The sequence below is a fragment of the Pinus tabuliformis genome, chromosome 5_2, assembly GCF_031772625.1.
Source record: "Pinus tabuliformis cultivar Carrire ecotype Pingquan chromosome 5_2, CPIR1, whole genome shotgun sequence".
Lineage (NCBI taxonomy): Eukaryota > Viridiplantae > Streptophyta > Pinopsida > Pinales > Pinaceae > Pinus > Pinus tabuliformis.
In genome coordinates this window covers 401950282-401969865 of record NC_142306.1, presented here as the reverse complement: position 1 = coordinate 401969865, position 19584 = coordinate 401950282, and the positions used below count along the sequence as shown (strand labels likewise).

Below are 19584 nucleotides of genomic sequence, written 5' to 3'. Positions count from 1 at the left end.
TGGCCAATGCAAGGTGTCCAAAACACTTGTGGATATTTAGCTTCCACAATCATGCCAGCAGCCTTGCAAACAGGTACATTATCTATAATGATTTGCACACAAGAATCAACACCTACATCTTCAATAACTTTAATAAATAACTCACCCATAAATTGTGCATCTTTGTATTCTCCAAGTGTATCCATTTCTTTCAAGAAAACTGGACCATTCAAGGAAGACACCATGAAGTTGATGAGTGGGTGTCATGCTGGATCTGTCCATCCATCAGAAACAATGCTAACCCCAAATGTTGGCCATGATGCTTTAATAGGCTCAAGCATTTTTTCACCTCTTTTTTTGCCTTCGTCAACAATGTGGTTCTAAGCTTCTCTGAACCAAAAGGCACATACCATGATGGAGACCCGTGAGTTGGAGCTCGAGAGATCTCAATAAATAGAGGTGAGCGTGCAACATTAAAGGATATGAAGTTTTGATAGAAAAAAAAAAGGCAATGGTGAGATCAAGCTCTTCCCGTTTCTCTTTTTGAAAAATCTTGTCCACTGGACCAAGTGAAATTGCCTTTCTTTTTGCTACTTGTCCCCCCAATAGAACTCTCAAATGGAAATTTGGTGGTGCCTTTCCTCAAAAATGGAAAGGGGTCATCGTTCTTGGTTTTTCTTGATTTTGCAGCCACATTTGCTATACCAACAGTGAACTCTTTTTCTATTTCTTTCCTCTTTTGTAAAGGAACAGCTTTACAAGCTCCAACTCCACAACCTGGTAAAGCCGACAAATGGCTTTTCACACGAAAATATATGCTTGTGAAAGTATTGTAGAAAAAGTTGCATCTCCAATGCACATTGCCTCCTCCCTTCCCCTTGGTGCTTAGCCCATCCTCTCTTGTGACATATTTCCACAAGGGATATTTCTCAATGTTGTCTTTAGGAGGAAGTCTTCCCTCAACATTACTTGCAGCAGACTTTGATGATATTGGGGGAGGAGGGGCATCTCCAATGGGGACATTCTTCCCCTTCCTTTGCCCCCTACCTGCTGCCCTTGATTGAGCCATGAATACTGTAAAAAAAATAAACAAAACATGCACAAATTTGTAAAATAAATGCATATACAAACTGTTGTAATACAAATGCAAAAAAATAGAGATGAAATGCACTTACCTGGTGCTTGAATCTCCTTGCCGAGCGCTCCAAACCCTTGGCTCCTTGCTCCAAACTTCTAACAACAAACCCACAACTCACTGTTTGCAAAAGGAATGAGAGAAAATGGTAAATAAAAATAGGAATGTGTTGTTTTTAAAGCCCGCGGGTTTCATTTTCGCCGGATTCGAATCCGGTTTTTGGGACACGTTGTGTCCTAACGGGACACGACCCGGATTCGAGCGTGTCCCGTTAGGGACACGACGTGTCCCGAATTTAGGATTCGAATTCTTGCGAATCGTGTCTGATTCGTAGGATTCAGACACTTGAGGAAAATATGACGAATCCGGTTTCATAGTGTAGCAAATATGATCAAGCAAAGATTGCATTACAATTTGTTTTTTAGCACAAGTGGATCGAGTCTAAAAATTGTAAAACGCGGTTCCTTGTGATGAGCTAAAGGTTGGAACCTTCAGGGCAAGTGGCAGCTTGCTGAGCAAGGCGACAGGGTGGTGCAAGGCAGGAGAGTGGAGTCTCCTTCAAGTCGAAGCCTGAGAACACTTCAAGGCAGCAAGGTGGTGTTAGGGCAGGTTGGAGCCTGCGCAGAAAGTTGAAGCATCCTATCTTTATTGTCGTGCATTGTCGAATGTTGTTGATGATTGTGTTATGTTTATCTGATGCTAATAACAATTAATGCTCTATGTAGTTAAAATTAACTTATTGAAGAGAAATATTGATTCACCCCCTCTCAGTATTTCCAACAAATGAAATTTTGTTGCTTTAGCACAGCGCCTTTTTTTCCTATTTTACAAACAAATACCTTTCCAACGCCGCAAGAATCACGTCAATCAAAGTCCATATGTGAAAGTTGTGCCACTCAGAAGTTGATCTTCCTGTTTTCACCACCATAATTTGAGAGGATGCCACATCAACCCCCATTATCCATGGAAAAGGAGCTAGCCATGTGATTATGATGTAGAAGACTCTAGGAAAGTCTATATTGTAACTCTAGTTAAGAGTTGAGGTAGTCAAACCTAACCTTTAGTAGGCTATCGGGTTGTGTTGTAACTGGGCCACTAGGAGGAAAAGGGGTTTCATTCTTTCGAGTTCATTTGTTCTAGGTTGCATGAAACGGGGAAACGGGTACGAGTTTCCGAAACGGGAAGCAATACGAAACGCGACCTCCCCAAATTTTGGAAACGAGGAAACACGAATATATATATGTGTGTGTGTGTGTGTGTGTGTGTGTGTGCGCGCGCAATCATAAAGCATAAATGATACATTATAGTTTATTACACTTAAACATTAAGATTTAATTTACATCACATTTACTCATGAATGATCACATAATGAAAATAAAAATATCGGAATATCCAAAAGCAACCTTTATTATATATCCAAATCTCAAAATCAGCCTTTATTTATATTAATATATGAGGTTGCAAGTACAATAAAGACTATAAGGCTGCAAGAGACATATCCAAATCAGGATTTTCTGCATCCACATCCCATTCTTTAAAAAGACCACTATTGTATTGGGAGTCTCCTCCTACATAGTCGAACGACCTTAGTGCTCTTGATTAAATACAAGTTTCATACCCTAGTACCCTACATGATCTTTATTATTGGGAGTTTCCCCTGCATAGAAGGCTTGGTTCTCTTGATTAAATACAAGTTCCATACCCTAGTACATGATAAAATCCAATGGAAACATTGCAATCCCCCCAATCATGAAATCCTGAAAAATAGATAAGTCTGCTAGATTTTGAGTGAGATCTAAAATTCTACTTTCTCCATATGAAATCCAATGAAGGCGAAACCACTCTCAAACATCCCGAGTCATTTCATGGTAATGTTAAAAATTTAAGTAAAAGGATGAAAATGAAAAATAAAGGAGAATATCACTTTTACTTTAAGAATTTAACATTACCATGAACTGCATATGCCTCAAACTTCCTGATGAACTGCATATCAACACTAGGGCAAAAATTCACTTTTATAACTTTAGACACGCATCTAGAAGCAACTAGAAGTCACTAACATACCCTAAAAATAAATTTAAAAACAAATTTAAAAAAAACACAAGTTAATGAGGAAACGTGGGTCATACGGCCGTGAAACGCGTTTCCGGCCGTACTGGCCACGTTTCTGTTTCGCCACGTTTCCATTTCGGGAAACGTGGCAGTATGGCCGGAAACGCGTTTCACGGCCGTACCAAATGCGTTTCCGCGTTTCATACCAGTTTCCGTACGGAAACAGACCTCTGTACCACGTTTCCTGCAACATAGCATTTGTTCCATAGCTAAGCAAAAATAGCCGAGAGGGATAGCACATAGAGCACACACAGAGGATTTCTGCATTGTAGCAGCCCACAGGCCACAAGTTATACTTCTTTGTACTTGCAGTTAGTGTCGCACAACTAGTATTCATATAAGACTCGTCTGGCTATTGACTCAGCGACCCGTATAAGACTCGGGAACGACCCATATAAAACTCGTTTAAGACTGGGCAAAATTTTATTCCCTCCATTTTCCTTTTCCCTCCACATGACCTCCAAAAAAAAAACGAATTTTGAGGGTCTTCACAAGTCTTATGCAGTTCAATGCGAGTTGAATGCGGGTAGACGAGTTTAATGTGGGTCTTCACGGGTACGGGCAAGAATCGCAGGTTCTATGCAAGTGACTTGTCTCACTATAAGATTTGTCAAGACCCACGAGTACCCGCGGGTACTCGCAAGTCTTATAAGGGTCAGGCTTCATGGCTTGCAACCATATTTCCATTCAGAGAAAGAGAGCGGAGTGGCTGCACCTTCCAGTTGGATTTTTCACACAAAAGAATTTCCCAAAGCATATATTGTGTCAAACGTGTGTGTCAGCTTTTATTTCATTGTTCTCTATTTTCTGCATAATTTAAATTTGTAATCATGCATTATTAACAATAAATCTACATATCCATTAATCTAATAAAACTGTAATAGTGTAGAACATTAAGATTTAAAATATAATTTTATCAGATCTATTGTGACAAACTATTCAATGGAATATCCACGGTAGTTTATGGATCATATTGGTATGAGAGCAGGCTTCTTTGGGTGTATTGTGGAGATTTGCAAGAGATCTAGATCGGTTGGGCCAAAAATCGTAAAACCCTAATCATGGTCAACGAATATGTGAATAACCCTAATGATCCTACAAAGAAGAGTTTTTCGCAACTGAAACAATAAGTCGTTGATATAAATCATAATGTAAATCTCCTCATGGTGGCCCTGAGTAATAAGCTTGGGATATTTGGAGAAGATGGGGGTTCAAATGCAGAGGACAAATCAAAAGGGGGATCAGGAGATCGGGAAGAAACGAAGAACCAGTCGAAGAAAGAACCTAAAAAATATCAACCTAGTTCGAGTGTCGTGAATCAATCACAACCCTTGTTTAAAATGGAAGAAAAAGTCGATATCAAGTCGTACCATGGCAAGATCGATGCTCTGAAGCTAAATCATTGGATGCAACAATGGAAGTGTATTTCAATGTCCATCAAATTGAGGAAGAACAGAAGATTTCATTTGCGTGACTGAAATTAGAGGGCCATGCCCTGACTTGGTGGGAAAGCCACACAAAGACCTTAAGGTTGGAGGGAGAACCTCCAGTGACTAAGTGGGAGGACTTCAAAACCCTCATAAAGTCACAATTTTACCCTATTGGGTATGTAGAGGACCAGTGGATCTGGTGGCACTACTTCAGGCAAAATTCGAAGCAAAGCGTGCAAGAGTATACCACAGAGTTCCGAAAGATGGCCATAATGTTGGGTAACCCCCCAAAGAACCCAAATGTACTTCCTCAAGTATTTGGGGGGTCTACACCGCCAACTGGGGGAGCAAGTGATGTTGTTCAAGCCCAAATCAGTGGACGAGGCTTGTGTACAAGCACAGTACATCGAGAACATAGGCCTAAAGAAAGCATAATCAAGTGGATTCAAGCAAAATGAGCAACAAGATGCTTCTAAGGAGGGGAAGAAGCAAAAAGGGGGAAAGATAAAAAGACAACAACCATAGCAAACAAGTGCAAAGATCCCAGCAACCACTGTAACAACTGCAACATTCACAGCCATACAGAGGAGAAGCGTTGGAAGTTGCATCTAGAGGTTAACCCGGAGAACAAAAATAAAGATAATAAGAAGAAGAATCTCATGGCCACTGATTAGAGCAACCAAGTTGAAAGCAACTCGGACATGGATGAGAAGATGGTATGTACGTCAATGCAGAAGGAGGTGAATCTAAGTAGCCTTTAGCAACATGAAGAGAAGGGAATGGCCAAACTCTTCCATATAAAGATGCAGGTCGAGAAGACCAAGATTGATGCTTTGTTTGACTCGGGATCACAAGTAAATCTCATTGCAGCAGAGTTGGTCAAGAAATTGGGATTGGAAGTTCATGATCATCCAAGCCCATATCCACTAGGATGGGTAAAAAAGGATGCAGAGTTGAAGGTAACAAAATAGTGCAAAATTAGATTTTCCATCAGTGTTGATTTTATTGATGAAGTAGAACTATATGTGGTTCCCCTTGATGTATGTGGAGTCATGTTTGGGAGTCCCTACATGTACATGTGAGGTGCATTATTCATGCGAAGAGCCAACCAATATCAACTTTTCAAGGATGGAAAATCGTTCATCATCAATGTGCACAAAGGAAAGTCGAAAATTTCATTGGTAAGTGCCAACCAAGCCAAGAAATTAATCAGTTCCAGCAAGAAGTACGTTTTATCGTTTTTTAGAGAAAATCAATGTATAGAGGGGTGTACTAAGAAACAGAAACAATAACTAGAAGAGTTGCTACGAGCAAACAGGGATGTGTTCCGAGAGCCTAAAGGGTTACCACCTAAGAAGAGCACGAGATCCAGCTATTGTCGAATTCGCCATTGCCAAACATTGGGTTGTACCAGTAGTCTGTTATAGAAACAAATGAGGTGAAGAAACAATTGCAGCAACAACTGGAACAGGGTGTCATTCGACCGAGTACATCACCATGTGGGTCACTCATCATCACTGTGCCAGAGAAGGACAGGACTTGGCAGATTTGTATAAATTACAAGGCGTTGAACAAAATCACGCTCAAGAACAGGTACCCCCTGCCCAGGATAGGTGATATGTTGGATCAATTGTAGCAAGCAAAATACTTCACTAAGTAGGACTTAAAGTTTGGATATCACCAGGTTCTAGTCAAAGAAGATGATACCTGGAAGACCACCTTCAAAACCAGGCAAGGTTTATATGAGTGGTTAGTCATGCCATTTGGCCTATGCAATGCACCAACTACGTTTATGAGATTAATGAATGATGCACTACGCCCTTTTATAGATTCATTTGTTATTGTCTATTTGGATGATACATCGGTATACAATGTTACATGGGAGGAGCACATCTTACATTTGACGCAGGGGTTGGAGACATTAAAGAAGCACCAACTACCAACAAATCTCAAGAAGTGTGAGTTTACACAACAGTCTTTGGTGTATCTAGGGTATGTGATAGATGGAGGAGAGTTGATGATAGATCTTGCCAAGATGGAGGTCGTCATGAAATGGTTAGAGCCTACTAATGTTCCTAAGGCCCGAAGTTTCATTGGGGCAGCACAGTACCTGAGGAAATTCATAGCCTCATTTTCAGCAGTAGCAGCACCGCTCCATGCCATAACAGCAAGTGGCAAGAGTTTCCAATGGGGAAAGGGTAAGCAGAAAATCAGTCAAGCACCAGTTCTGACATTACCAAACTTGCAACAGCCCTTTGAAGTGGAGACAGATGCTAGTGGGTATGCAATGGGAGCGGTCTTGATGCAAGGAGGAAGGCCTATATGCTACCATTTTGCAGTATTTCATGAAGCAGTTCTTAACTACCCTACCTTCAACAAGGATCTTTCTGCCCTAGTGCAAGCTATGAAGAAGTGGAAGCACTATCTGATGGGAAAGGAGACAGTAATCCACACAGATCACCAGCCACTACATTACTTGCAGGCCCAACGTAAGTTACAACAAACCAGGCATTACAAGTGGATGGGGTTTCTACAGCAGTTTCATTTGGTGATCAAGTACAAGAAGGGCAGCACAAACAGGTTGGCTGACATGCTTTAAAGGCTACCCACATCAAAAATCACAGCTTTGGGGACTCTTATGCACACATGGAGCCATTCACCTATGATGCATATAGAGAGGCATATTCAGACGATGAGGACTTCAAAGAGGTGTTTCAGCAGTTGCTGAGTCAGAATCATGTGCACGATGACGACATCACCATTGACTACAATCTCCAGGATGGGTTACACTACAAGATGAATAAGCTATGTGTTTCTAAAGGTAAGTGATTGCAACTGATTAGAGAGGCTCACACCTCCAAGGGTGCAAGGCACTTTAGTGTAGGGAAGACCGTGGCCAACTTACATAGGTATGTGCATTAGCCAAAGATGCGAGAACAGGTAGCTAGGTTCATATGAGGATGCATGTTTTGTTGTACCAACAAGCCTAGCAACATCAAACAGAGTCTATACCATCCCTTACCTATACCCAATCATCCTTTAAAAAGCATCTCCATGTACTTTGTGGGAGGTTTACCAACAACCAAGTAGGGACATGACTACCTATTCATGGTAGTTGACAGTTCAGCAAGATATGTGTTTTGATGCCTTGTAAAAAGACCATCAGTGGGCAAGAAGCAGCAAACTTGTTCTTTGGACAGGTATGGGTACACTTTGGGATAACAAGGAGCGTCGCTTTAGATAGGGATACAGGATTTCTTAGTGCATTTTGGACTACATTGTGGGAGAAGATGGACATAAAGTTGAAGATATCTACAGCATTCCATCCACAGACAGATGGGCAGACAAAAGTAGTCAACAGGACTTTGGTATAGCTTCTGAGGGGATACAACTAGAAGCATAAGAAGACCTGGGATGAAAATCTGGTATATATACAACATTCTTACAACAAAGCAATCCACACTTCTACAGGTAAGTCCCCATTTGAAACATGTTTTAAATATTTGTCGCCTTCACCTTTGGACATTGCATATGGATAACAAGGAGGAGTGAGGGAAGATCTTACAGGAGATTCCTGGAGCGTTGAAAATTTTATAGAGAAGATCAAGCAGATCCATATACAGGTAGAGACATTGTAGAAGTCACAAGAGAAATATAAGGCCAGGCATGATTAGCATAGGACAGAGAAATTGTTCAAGGTGGGAGACAAGTTATGGCTACAGTTGAAAAAGGATAGGCTACAGGGGCCTGCTAAGAAATTCAAGGCTCTAGGGTATTGATCCTTTGAGATACTAGAAAAGGTGGGTGATAATACCTATCAACTCAGTTTACCACCATATATGCGCACTTACTCAATTGTGAATCTAGAGAATTTGATACTCTATGAGCCTTCCATGCTAAATCAGGAAGAGGAACGTGTCTTACCTTTTGTGAAGGGTTTGGCACCATATGCTCAGGCAGAGTTAACAAAAGATATAGTTTTGTAGAAGTGGTCTAGAACTACAAGACAAGGGCAGCATGACCTTTGGCAGATTGGGTTGAAAGGACAACTTTCAAGCAAAGCTAAATGGTACACTGGAGAGAAGGTGGAAAATTTCTTCATGTCATTTAGTAGATGCTTTTGGGGACCAAAAGCCTCCCAAATTGGGTAGGTGTGATCCGAATCGGATCATTATATTGTTTGTCATCCATCTCGATGCTTCCTGTAGAAATTTCTGTTTTCCCACCCCGATTTTCAGTTTCTCCTTATTTCTCCCATATAGTTAAATGCCCTTTCCCATAACCATACATTTAACAAGCTGGAAAAAATAAATTTGTTGAAAACACATTCTGGAAATTTTACAGAATGCTGGAAATTGCAGAAATAAAAATCAGTAGTAATAAACAGCCATTAAAACACATTTAAACACTGAGATTTTTTGTCAACTTGACCCTGGAAAAACCCCCTACAACTCTTGGGGAAAACCAGTTCGAGACCTCTTCTTTATTTCTGAAAATTCCCTTTTTCACAGTGAGAAATATTCAGCAAGAAAATTTACAACTGATCTCTTTTCCCATGCTTCACAGCAAACTGGAAATTACAGCAAACAGGACAGCAATAAATGTTGTACGGCCTCCTCGATTTTCGTGCCCACTTTCAGCATTAAATGTTGTTGTACGGCCAGCATTAAATGCGTTGTACTGACTGCAATAAATGCGTTGTACAGCCCTCGTTTTGCGTGCAGAAAAATCAGCAAACTGCTCCTCGAAAATTGTGCCAAAATCTGCCTTTCACTGTGTGCTGAACCAGCTGTACAAATCTGCTCAACTGCTGCCTTGGAATGTGTGCCAAGCTTCTGTCTCCTTCTCCTCCTTGCTCAGAAATCTCTCTTGCTTTCTTGCTCTCCTTCTCCCAATCTGCTCATGAAAGAATGAATGACCTTTTCCTCATTTTCCTCCTTTAATCTAACCCCAAGTGACTTTTGGGTGATCCAAGAGATTTTTGGGTGATCCCTAAATCCAATTGCTGAAATAGATTGAGATCTAAGGCTGAGATTAAATGCTCATTTAAATCTCACTTTTTATATTTTAATTCACCCCACTTTAATAAAGACCCACTTAGTCATTTATTTCCAAAGTCACTTTTCCTTTCTAATTTTTCATTGACTTTATAAAAGTCACTTTAAAATTAGACTTAGTAACTTTATTACTTAAAGTCACTTTTAAATTAGATTTAACTTTATAAAAATTATAAAGTTACTTTAGGAGAAAAATTAAATTCTTTTGGACACTTTTCCCTAGGCCAAAGATCAAAGCCTAAGGGAACCACCTGTCCTCCGGTACCAAATTTCAACACTTCCAAAGTGGAAAAAGTGGAGGAGTCAGCTCTCAATACCGTTTTTACAGGGGGGACCCAATTTAACAAAATGGGGATGTAAAACCTTCTCAAAACGTTTTCATGCATCAAACAACATTTTTTGGGGTGTAAAACTTTGTCGTTGTAGCATTGCACCTTTTCTTTCTATTCTACACACAAAGACCTTTCCAACGACGCAAGAATCACATCAATCGGAATCCGTATGCGAAAGTTATGCCACTCAAAAGTTGACCTTCCTATTTTCACCACCATAATTCGAAAGGATGCCACATCAGCCCCCATTATCCATGGAAAAGGGGTTATCCACGTGATTAAGATGTAGAATACTCTAGAAGAGTCTATATTGTAACTCTAGTTAAGAGTTGAGGTAATCAAACCTAACCTATAGTAGGCTATCGGGTTGTGTTATAACTGGCCACTAGGAGGAAAAGGGGTTCCATTCTTTCGAGTGCATTTGTTCCATAGTTGAGCAAAAATAGCCGAGAGGGATAGGAGATGAAGCACACAGAGAAGATGTGTGCATTGTAGCATCCCACAGGCCACAAGGCATACTTCTTTGTACTCGCAACCATATTTCCATTCAAAGAAAGAGCGAGGCAACCTCACCTTCTAGTTGGATCTTTCTCCCAAAAGGGTTTCCCAGAGCACACCTTGTGTCAAATGTGTGTGTAATTTTTTATTTCGTTGTTCTCTATTTCCTGCATAATTTTAAATTCGCATGCATGCACTATTAATAATAAATCTAGAAATCTAATAAAACTGTAATAGTGTAGAATTTTCAGATTTTAAATATAATTTTATCAGATTTGTTGTGACGCACTATCCAGTGGAATATCCACGACAATTTACGGATCAATTGACCCATAGCCAAAAAGCATGATGGAGAAATGCATTAGCAGCAACGGGTTTTAGTGCACCAAAATTCAATAATTGTGACACAGGTTCCATATTAGATATCATTTTTGGGATTCAACTGCGTTAAGTAAGTCATTCAAACGTATGACCATTTCCATGAGAGGTAGTCGTAACTGACTAATTTCTCATGATTTTTGAATAGTTCACTTAGCACTCATTGCATCGAGTGATGCTCACAGGGGTGAAGAAGTGGGATTGAAACTAGTGAAATGTGGAGAACGAATCACATAGCATCAATCATCACTTCCGGGGCTTGCACCCGGTAACCAGGACTTCCCAGGAGGTCACCCATCCCAGAACTCCTCTGGCTCAAGCGCGCTTAACTGTGGAGTTTTTCCCACAATCAAGCCCACTTAGCTTGCTACCCCATTTGCAAAACCTTAGCAAGTATTGTGCCTCATGAACCATTCAAGTAGAGATCCCTTGACTCTTTTTGAATTTAAGTATGGGGGATTACGCAGTGCATTATATTAGATATCATTTTTGGGATTCAACTGCGTTAAGTAAGTCATTCAAACGTATGACCATTTCCATGAGAGGTAGTCGTAACTGACTAATTTCTCATGATTTTTGAATAGTTCACTTAGCACTCATTGCATCGAGTGATGCTCACAGGGGTGAAGAAGTGGGATTGAAACTAGTGAAATGTGGAGAACGAATCACATAGCATCAATCATCACTTCCGGGGCTTGCACCCGATAACCAGGACTTCCCAGGAGGTCACCCATCCCAGAACTCCTCTGGCTCAAGCGCGCTTAACTGTGGAGTTTTTCCCACAATCAAGCCCACTTAGCTTGCTACCCCATTTGCAAAACCTTAGCAAGTATTGTGCCTCATGAACCATTCAAGTAGAGATCCCTTGACTCTTTTTGAATTTAAGTATGGGGGATTACGCAGTGCATTATATTAGATATCATTTTTGGGATTCAACTGCGTTAAGTAAGTCATTCAAACGTATGACCATTTCCATGAGAGGTAGTCGTAACTGACTAATTTCTCATGATTTTTGAATAGTTCACTTAGCACTCATTGCATCGAGTGATGCTCACAGGGGTGAAGAAGTGGGATTGAAACTAGTGAAATGTGGAGAACGAATCACATAGCATCAATCATCAATTCCTTGATGATTGATGCTATGTGATTCGTTCTCCACATTTCACTAGTTTCAATCCCACTTCTTCACCCCTGTGAGCATCACTCGATGCAATGAGTGCTAAGTGAACTATTCAAAAATCATGAGAAATTAGTCAGTTACGACTACCTCTCATGGAAATGGTCATACGTTTGAATGACTTACTTAACGCAGTTGAATCCCAAAAATGATATCTAATATAATGCACTGCGTAATCCCCCATACTTAGGTTCCATATTTTTTATCTTTTTAACAAATTTTAAAAACCCTAAATTGAACCTGAAGTGGACCTTGACTTTTTTCTAATTAAATTCGTGATTCATTTCAAATCAATTTGATTCAATTATGTTCAATGTGAGGTCCATCTTTGAGCCTCATTGAACATCAACAAAACCTAATTCGGGTTCGATGAATTTTGAACTTTAACCTTCAAGTTTGGGGAACCCTGTGATTTAGGTCACATGCAGACACAGATTCAATTGGGTATGGGATGGAGTGTTATCCTCTCCACCTAGCTTCTATTGTCGTAAGTGACATGTTGAACTCATAACGAGTATATTGTTGTAAATTGTTAACCTAGCCTTGTGCCCTAAAGAATCTAGGTTTTAACTTGGTTACCATCCTCGGAATGAGGGGAAATACCCAAGGGTTTTCCTTGAGATATGTAACCTAGAAAAAAATTATATATATCATTTTACTTCGTCAAGTCCTGCTTAAAAAACCTGTTGAGGATGGGCCTCGTTTGCAAGGCGACCCACGATCAAACCTCATGGGGGGTGGTTGTGCCCTGTGTTAGGGAGGGAGACATGCTAAAAAATCCAGTCAACTTAGGGCTAGTGTGGCCCAGGTCGGGTGCCATCCCTAGGTGACTTTCACGGATTAGATGCCCCTAGGTCGCAGCTCTTCAAGCCACAGGTCAAGCCTAGAGGATCACAAACAACTTGACAAACAAACAAACAAAAATATATCGTTTTACTTCCTTTCAATTTATTCATTTATATTTTTGCCAATTTGAAAAAATTGCATGCTTTTAAGTTTTCTTACAAATAAGAGATGCAGTCCCAAAATTCCTCAGTCTCCATTGATAGAGTGATTATATCTATTGAAATGATGGAAATCTTCATTAGTGGTTACTTGACATTCTGGCTAAGCACCCTCATCATAGTATTAACATACTATTGTTTAATAGTTGACCTAGTCAAAATTATTTTATATTATTCTCTCTCTCACTCTTGACAAGTTCTTGAGTTGTCCAAACTCACTTGGTATTTTGTAACACCATACCTTTGTCATGGTTTATCCATTTATACATATGTTTTGATGTTGTACCTATGTAGATTTCTTGTTTATATTATTTTCGACATTTCTAGGAGTTGTGCTTGCACTCCCCCATTATATTCACACCAATTGTACTCTTCAATCCCATTGACCTACTATTGTGGTCATTTATCAAACATTAAAACAATTATATTATCTTATCTAAGTCTCTAAGGCCAACCTCAGCATTTATGTGGGCCCATACCCAGCCCCCCTTACGAGGAAAGGCACACCATCTCATAAGTTGTGTATAATAAACACTTTAGGAGTCTTTTGTATCATCGTCTTGGCTACATTAGTGATTGATTCCTTTGATAAGGACACCATATATCTTGTTCTCTTTTTCATGGTTTCATCTCTTTATGTGATCTAGTTAGGGTTTATGTTGGAATAGGGTTTGTTGAATGTTCACTATAGATCCATCATCTCTTTATCATTCCAACAAGGCAATGTTATCAACACAAGGACAACACACTTCTCTGAATTGTTTTAGGGCTATGGTTTCCTTACCTAACCTAAGCGCTCCACAAAGGTGGTTCATGCCTCTTATAAACCTAGCCTTCCTACTAGAGAAAAGACAGTTAGGGTCTTCCAAGGAGATGATTGGAGAATTTGAGTTTTGAGCTATAGCATTGAATTTCTTTCAATTGAATGAATAAAGGCATGTAATTGAGTGATTTAGATTTATACTAGTTGTTTGTGTTTCTAGTGTGATGCATATGTCAAATCTAGCATTCATATTTTTCAATTTTAACATGAATTTATTTTTTTAAAGTTTCCAAGTTATGGGGTTTGAATCTTTGAGTATATAATCTACTTGTCGTGATTTGAAAGGTTAATAAAAAGAATCCATAGTAGTAGATTTGTGTTGATAAAATGGTTGTTATTGATGTCAAAGGTTATCGAGCTAAAGAAGATGATATTCAAGGCTTAAAGATCATCTTGAGACCTTTCTAACAAGGTATGGCTCACCCTCTAATTCCTCTTGGTTGAGGAGATATGAATTTTCAAAATAAAAATTGAATCTTTTTGGACCTATTTAAGTCGGCCCTCCCAAAGGTTAGGTCAACCCTGCTTGGGTCAAGTGGGCCCTATTTGGAGGTCAACGAGGCCTATAAATAGGTCGTCCACTCTCCCATTCGGCGAAGGAATTTGGTAAACAATCAAGGAGCATTTTGGATCTATTGAGCAACAAAGAAACGAGGTTCATACCTCATGAACTTAGGCAGCAAGAAGCAAGAAATTTAGCAGCAAGTTTGAAAGGTCTGTTTGGTTTTTGAAAGCCTTTTTTGATTTGTCTTTGAAGCAGGTTTTTGGACACAAGACGACCTTGGTTACAGCCCTGAAATTCGGCTCTATAGTAGCCCTAAACTTCAGCCATGTGGAAGACTGAATTTCAGTTGTGTGTTAGACCCTAATTTGGCCCTGCGACAACGTGTATTTCGGCCCCTGCAACAGCGTCAGGTTCAACCCTATAACTGTCTCAGCCTTGGCCCTAATCTCGGCCCAGCAATAGACCTATCTCGGCCCTATGACAAGCCCTTTGTTTGGCCCTGTAACATGCTCTTACTCAGCTCTATGGCATTGTTTTACAAGTTACAGGTGTCAGTAGGAGGAATGAGACACATGGGAAGCTCAGGAATGATCCACACATGGATGAGGTCCTATTTACTTAGCCAGATTCGGAAGGAAAGGTCCGGGTCAAAGGGAGGTCAACGGAGAGTTCTATGTCGACTAGAACTCTATTCCTGCACGTAAAAAAAGCCTGAAGCCATTCCTGAAATCGTGGATCCATTTTTGCCACCTGCAGGCCATCTCCATAACGCAATCTAACATCCACTTTGCATAGATTTATTGCTCATGGCAATCGAGAGGCTGAATCCTCGGATTTTGACCTGTTCACGTGTCCATTGTTGAATAAATTCCTCTAAGATACAATTATCCATTTTCTCTATAAATATAAGCGTTTGCAACATAGATAGTTAGTTTTGGATATATTGTTTTAGCATTATTTTGAAGTTCTGTAACCGAGATACATATTACTCTGTTTCATAATACAAAACTCAACCCACAACCACAGCCAATCTCGAGTTGTTTTAGAGTGAAATTGAAGTTGTTGGAAGTCTAATTAAACATTGAAATGAAGCCTAATTTGAAGTTGTCTTGGAACATGATTTGAAGTTGATGTGAAGTATGAAAAGGAGTAGTTTTTGAAGCCTGTCTTGAAGCTTGTTTAGGAGTCTTGGAGTAGATCCTTGATCAATTTTGGAGCCTATCTTTAAGTCTGTCATGAAGGAGTTTTAGAGCTTATATTGGAACAAGGTTTTGAAAAGGATTGAAGTCTACTTTGAAGCAATTTATCAGGTTGGTGCCTAAAGAGGATTGGTGTCCTCATTCATTTTTGCCAAGTTGGCGCCTGGGTTTTTGTTAGGGCAACATAATTAGGGTTTCATAAATTTGACTTCTCTTTCTTGACATTTTCCTGTGATATTTATTATTAGATCTTCTTTCAAATTATCGTTTTCTTATCATCAAGACAAATGCCAAACAATGAACATCATGAACACCAAAGTGGACACAAGATGTAGGCACTTAGCCAGGGCAAAAACCCTCTTCTAGGGTCAAACCCATAAATTCTTCTTCTCTTCTTTAGGATCAAATCAAACGAGACAACCAAGACCTAAGACCAAGACATAGACTCCTTCCATCCATCAAGTCAGCCTCCCATATAAACAAGTCAAACTTTAGTTCATTCCTCCATAAGTCAACACAAGTCTATTCCTCAAAAAATGAGTCGATCTGTCCTACAATTCTGAAGCTCTGTCAGCACCTTCGAACCCGCTATTTTCCTCTATTCCCTTCGCATGTGTGACAAAGTCTAGGCTCCCAAAAATCTCTTCTTACTTTATTCCTTCATTGAGATGAGAAAGACTTCTATTTTGGACATCCTCGCACTTCCTTCTTCACTTGACAATTGCAGATCGAATACATGTCTTGAATCTGCTCCCCAATAGGTCAAATGTATGGGTATAAATAGTAGTTCGAAGCTCCTTTAATAGGCCAACATGAAGAATAGGGTAGGTCGACTTGATGATGGAATATTGCATGACTAATTTACATAAAATAATCTTTTTCTTTTTGACACAATGAGCCCAAGAAGGGTCTAGAATGTAATGACAATGACAATGACTCGAGATACAAACCTAGAAGCCTTCAATGGAGGCTTGACCTAGAAAACAAAAATAAATAAGCATGAAACCCATGTTAATAAATACTTTTCTTTTATAAATAATTTTCTTTCCTTTCCTTTTGACAAATACATTACATCATGACTCAAATACAATTATGAAGACCGATACTAGTTACATTTCTCAACATGGGCTTTTCCAAGAGGATAGGTATCCTCATTCTAGGTTGGTGACTTGGTTTGTACAAAAGTATTGGTGTCCTTATTTGACAGGTTGGAGCCTAAATTTGTAAAGGAGGATTGGTGTCCTCATCATTGTAATCTAAGCTAAAATTATACAAGTAATTTTTTATTTTTAATTCTTGTGTTCTGGCATGGTTTGTGCTTCTTATATGTAAAATATTTCTAACTGGCAAAATTAGCAATTAGATGAAACATTTATTCACCCCCCCCCAGTATTTCTAACAACTTGTTTCTCTTATTTCATTTCTTTACTTGTCAGAGACTTAATCTTAGCAAAAATATTTAAATTCTTATTTGTAAATTAGGCACATGGTCTATTTTGTAAACATTATTCTATCCATGTTATAACTCTTTAAGTCATGATGGCCTACTCCATTTCATATTCCACTTCTTGTTATCTAGTTAATAAATTTGTAACTGCCATATCATTGATGTTGTCTAGTTCATTTTCTATTCTACTTCGTGCTATCTATGTTTTATTGAAATACTTCCAGCGAGCACCCACATGAGCCCTCTATTGAAAGTGTTATATCAAAATGTGGTACAAGCATATCACAAGCTACAAATGCATCCCTTCAACTAAGTTATTATGAATAGGAGTTATCAATTCTGCCAAAGTCATCTAGGACCTACCCCTAGCCCCATCCATAATAGCAACTATTAGCACCAATACACGCACAAGCACAAGAGCACAAGGAAACCACAAGGGGAAAACATGTCAATGGGAAGACTTGAACTTTAGTACGAGATTAATAGCACCTCACTTTCACCAAACCCAACAAGCCCCCTTGGGTTGCTCTTTGATTGTTAACTCTACAACTATTAAATGGTTGATGATATATGGTCTTGTACTAAATGGTTAATGCTTTGATCTACTACAAATAATGCTTTTTAATATATTTAATATTTAGTTCTCAAAAATGTAGCATTTACTATTAGTATTAGTAGACTATAGTACTCATATCTATGTTTTCTGCAGTGAATTTGATATTTCGTTCCTTTTTAAAATGTATATGCATTATAATATATAAAAATATAGGTCAAAGGATCTTAGCTCGAGTGGTTTGGTGAACAATTTGTTTCCTCAACTATGCAGGTTCAAGTCTCCAAATGCATGTTGTAATTTGTTTGTTTGTGGCATTTATGAAATAGTTGTATCTGATGTAATAGTGGTAGTCAATCTTTCAAATTTATTGATTCTCCAAAAATTTGCGTTATATATATATATATATATATATATATATATATATATATTCAATCATACTATTAAGCTCATAATATGGATATGGTACAACAAAGACAAGGAAATGGAAGTTGGAGGACCCAATAAAGGATTTTGATGTGGTTACGGATGCAACAATAGTGGTGTGTGTGTGTGTGTTATTATCTTTAAAACTTTTTTCAAGGAAATTATCCTCTCTCTCAGCCCTTAGGCAAGACTGAGGGTCAATACAACAATATTCATAGGCATGAAGCCATTACAACAATATTTCTCATATCATGTCACTCGCAAAGATTGAACCTGGGTAGGGAAGATAACAACCATTCTACCCAACCACCCAAGATAACTCCGATTGACTCTTCAAATTTATTCATTTATATTTTTTTCTAATTTAAGAGATTGCATGCTTTTTTATTAATAATATGTTCCCTCAATAAAGTGACTAAGTTCACCGATTTTCTAAGGTCAATCAAGCAATTATGTTCATTGATCTCCTATGATCAATCAAGGGACTTCGTTCCTCAACAAGGGCAAAATAAAGTCACTTTATTCCTCTCTTAGGGCAACAAAGAAACTTCATTCCTATCCCAAGGCACAACAAAGTCACTATGTTCCTCTTCTGACACTGAATAAATTCACCATGTTCCTCTCATGGGGCACAATATAGGAATTTCATTCCTCTTCCTCTTCCTCTCCCTTATAGTCAAACAATTAAAGTTCCTTCAATCAAGCAACTGAAAGTTCCTATCCAAAGAGAGCATATCCAAAGAGAGAGGGAGAGGGAGATAACTTAATATTAGAATAATATTAGATAGTGTATCAGCATTGTTTTATTACCTTTAAAATTATTCATTTGTAATTTTTTACCAATTGAAAAGATTGTGTGCTTTTTCATTAATAATATGCATAGTAGTCCCAAAGTTCATCAATTTACCTCAATCAAGTGACTATGTTCCTTGATTTCCTATGGTTAATCGAGAGTTTTCTTCTTTGATCTCCTATGATTGATCATGCAACTCCATTCCTCAATCTCCTACGATCAATTGAGTGACTTCATTCCACAGCAAGCAAAATAAAGTCACTTCATTCCTCTACTAGAGCATAATAAAGAAACCATGTTCCTCTCCCAAGGCACAATAAAATCATTATGTTCCTCTTCTGACACAGAATAGTCACCGCATTCCTCTACGGAAGCACAAATAGAAACTTTGTTCCTATCCTTCTCCCTTATGATAGAACAACTAATGTTCAGTCCAGCAACTGAAAGTTCCTCTTTCCTGATAAAATAGCTTTGTTCCTCTCCTTCTCCCACATGAGTAACTAAATTTCCTCTCCCTTGATTACAGAATTGAGCAGCTTTGCACCTTTCCCTTTCAAGCAACTAAACTTGATTCCACTCCCTCTCCCTCATCGCGAGCAACTAGAAGCTACTCTCACTCTCCCTTGTGAGCAATTAAGCTTCCACTCCATTTATTAAAAGAATCAAACCGCCCTGCACCTCTTCCTTATGAGCAACTAAATTTCCTATCCTTTCAGTGTCGAGCAGCTCCACACCT

The 19584-nt window shown here is 38.9% G+C and overlaps 1 protein-coding gene across 1 annotated transcript in view; it reads right to left on the bottom strand.

Annotated features, from left to right (window-relative positions):
* Positions 1 to 19584, bottom strand: part of LOC149159223 (receptor homology region, transmembrane domain- and RING domain-containing protein 6-like) — a 307232-nt gene that overhangs the window by 286122 nt on the left and 1526 nt on the right. The window lies entirely within an intron of this gene.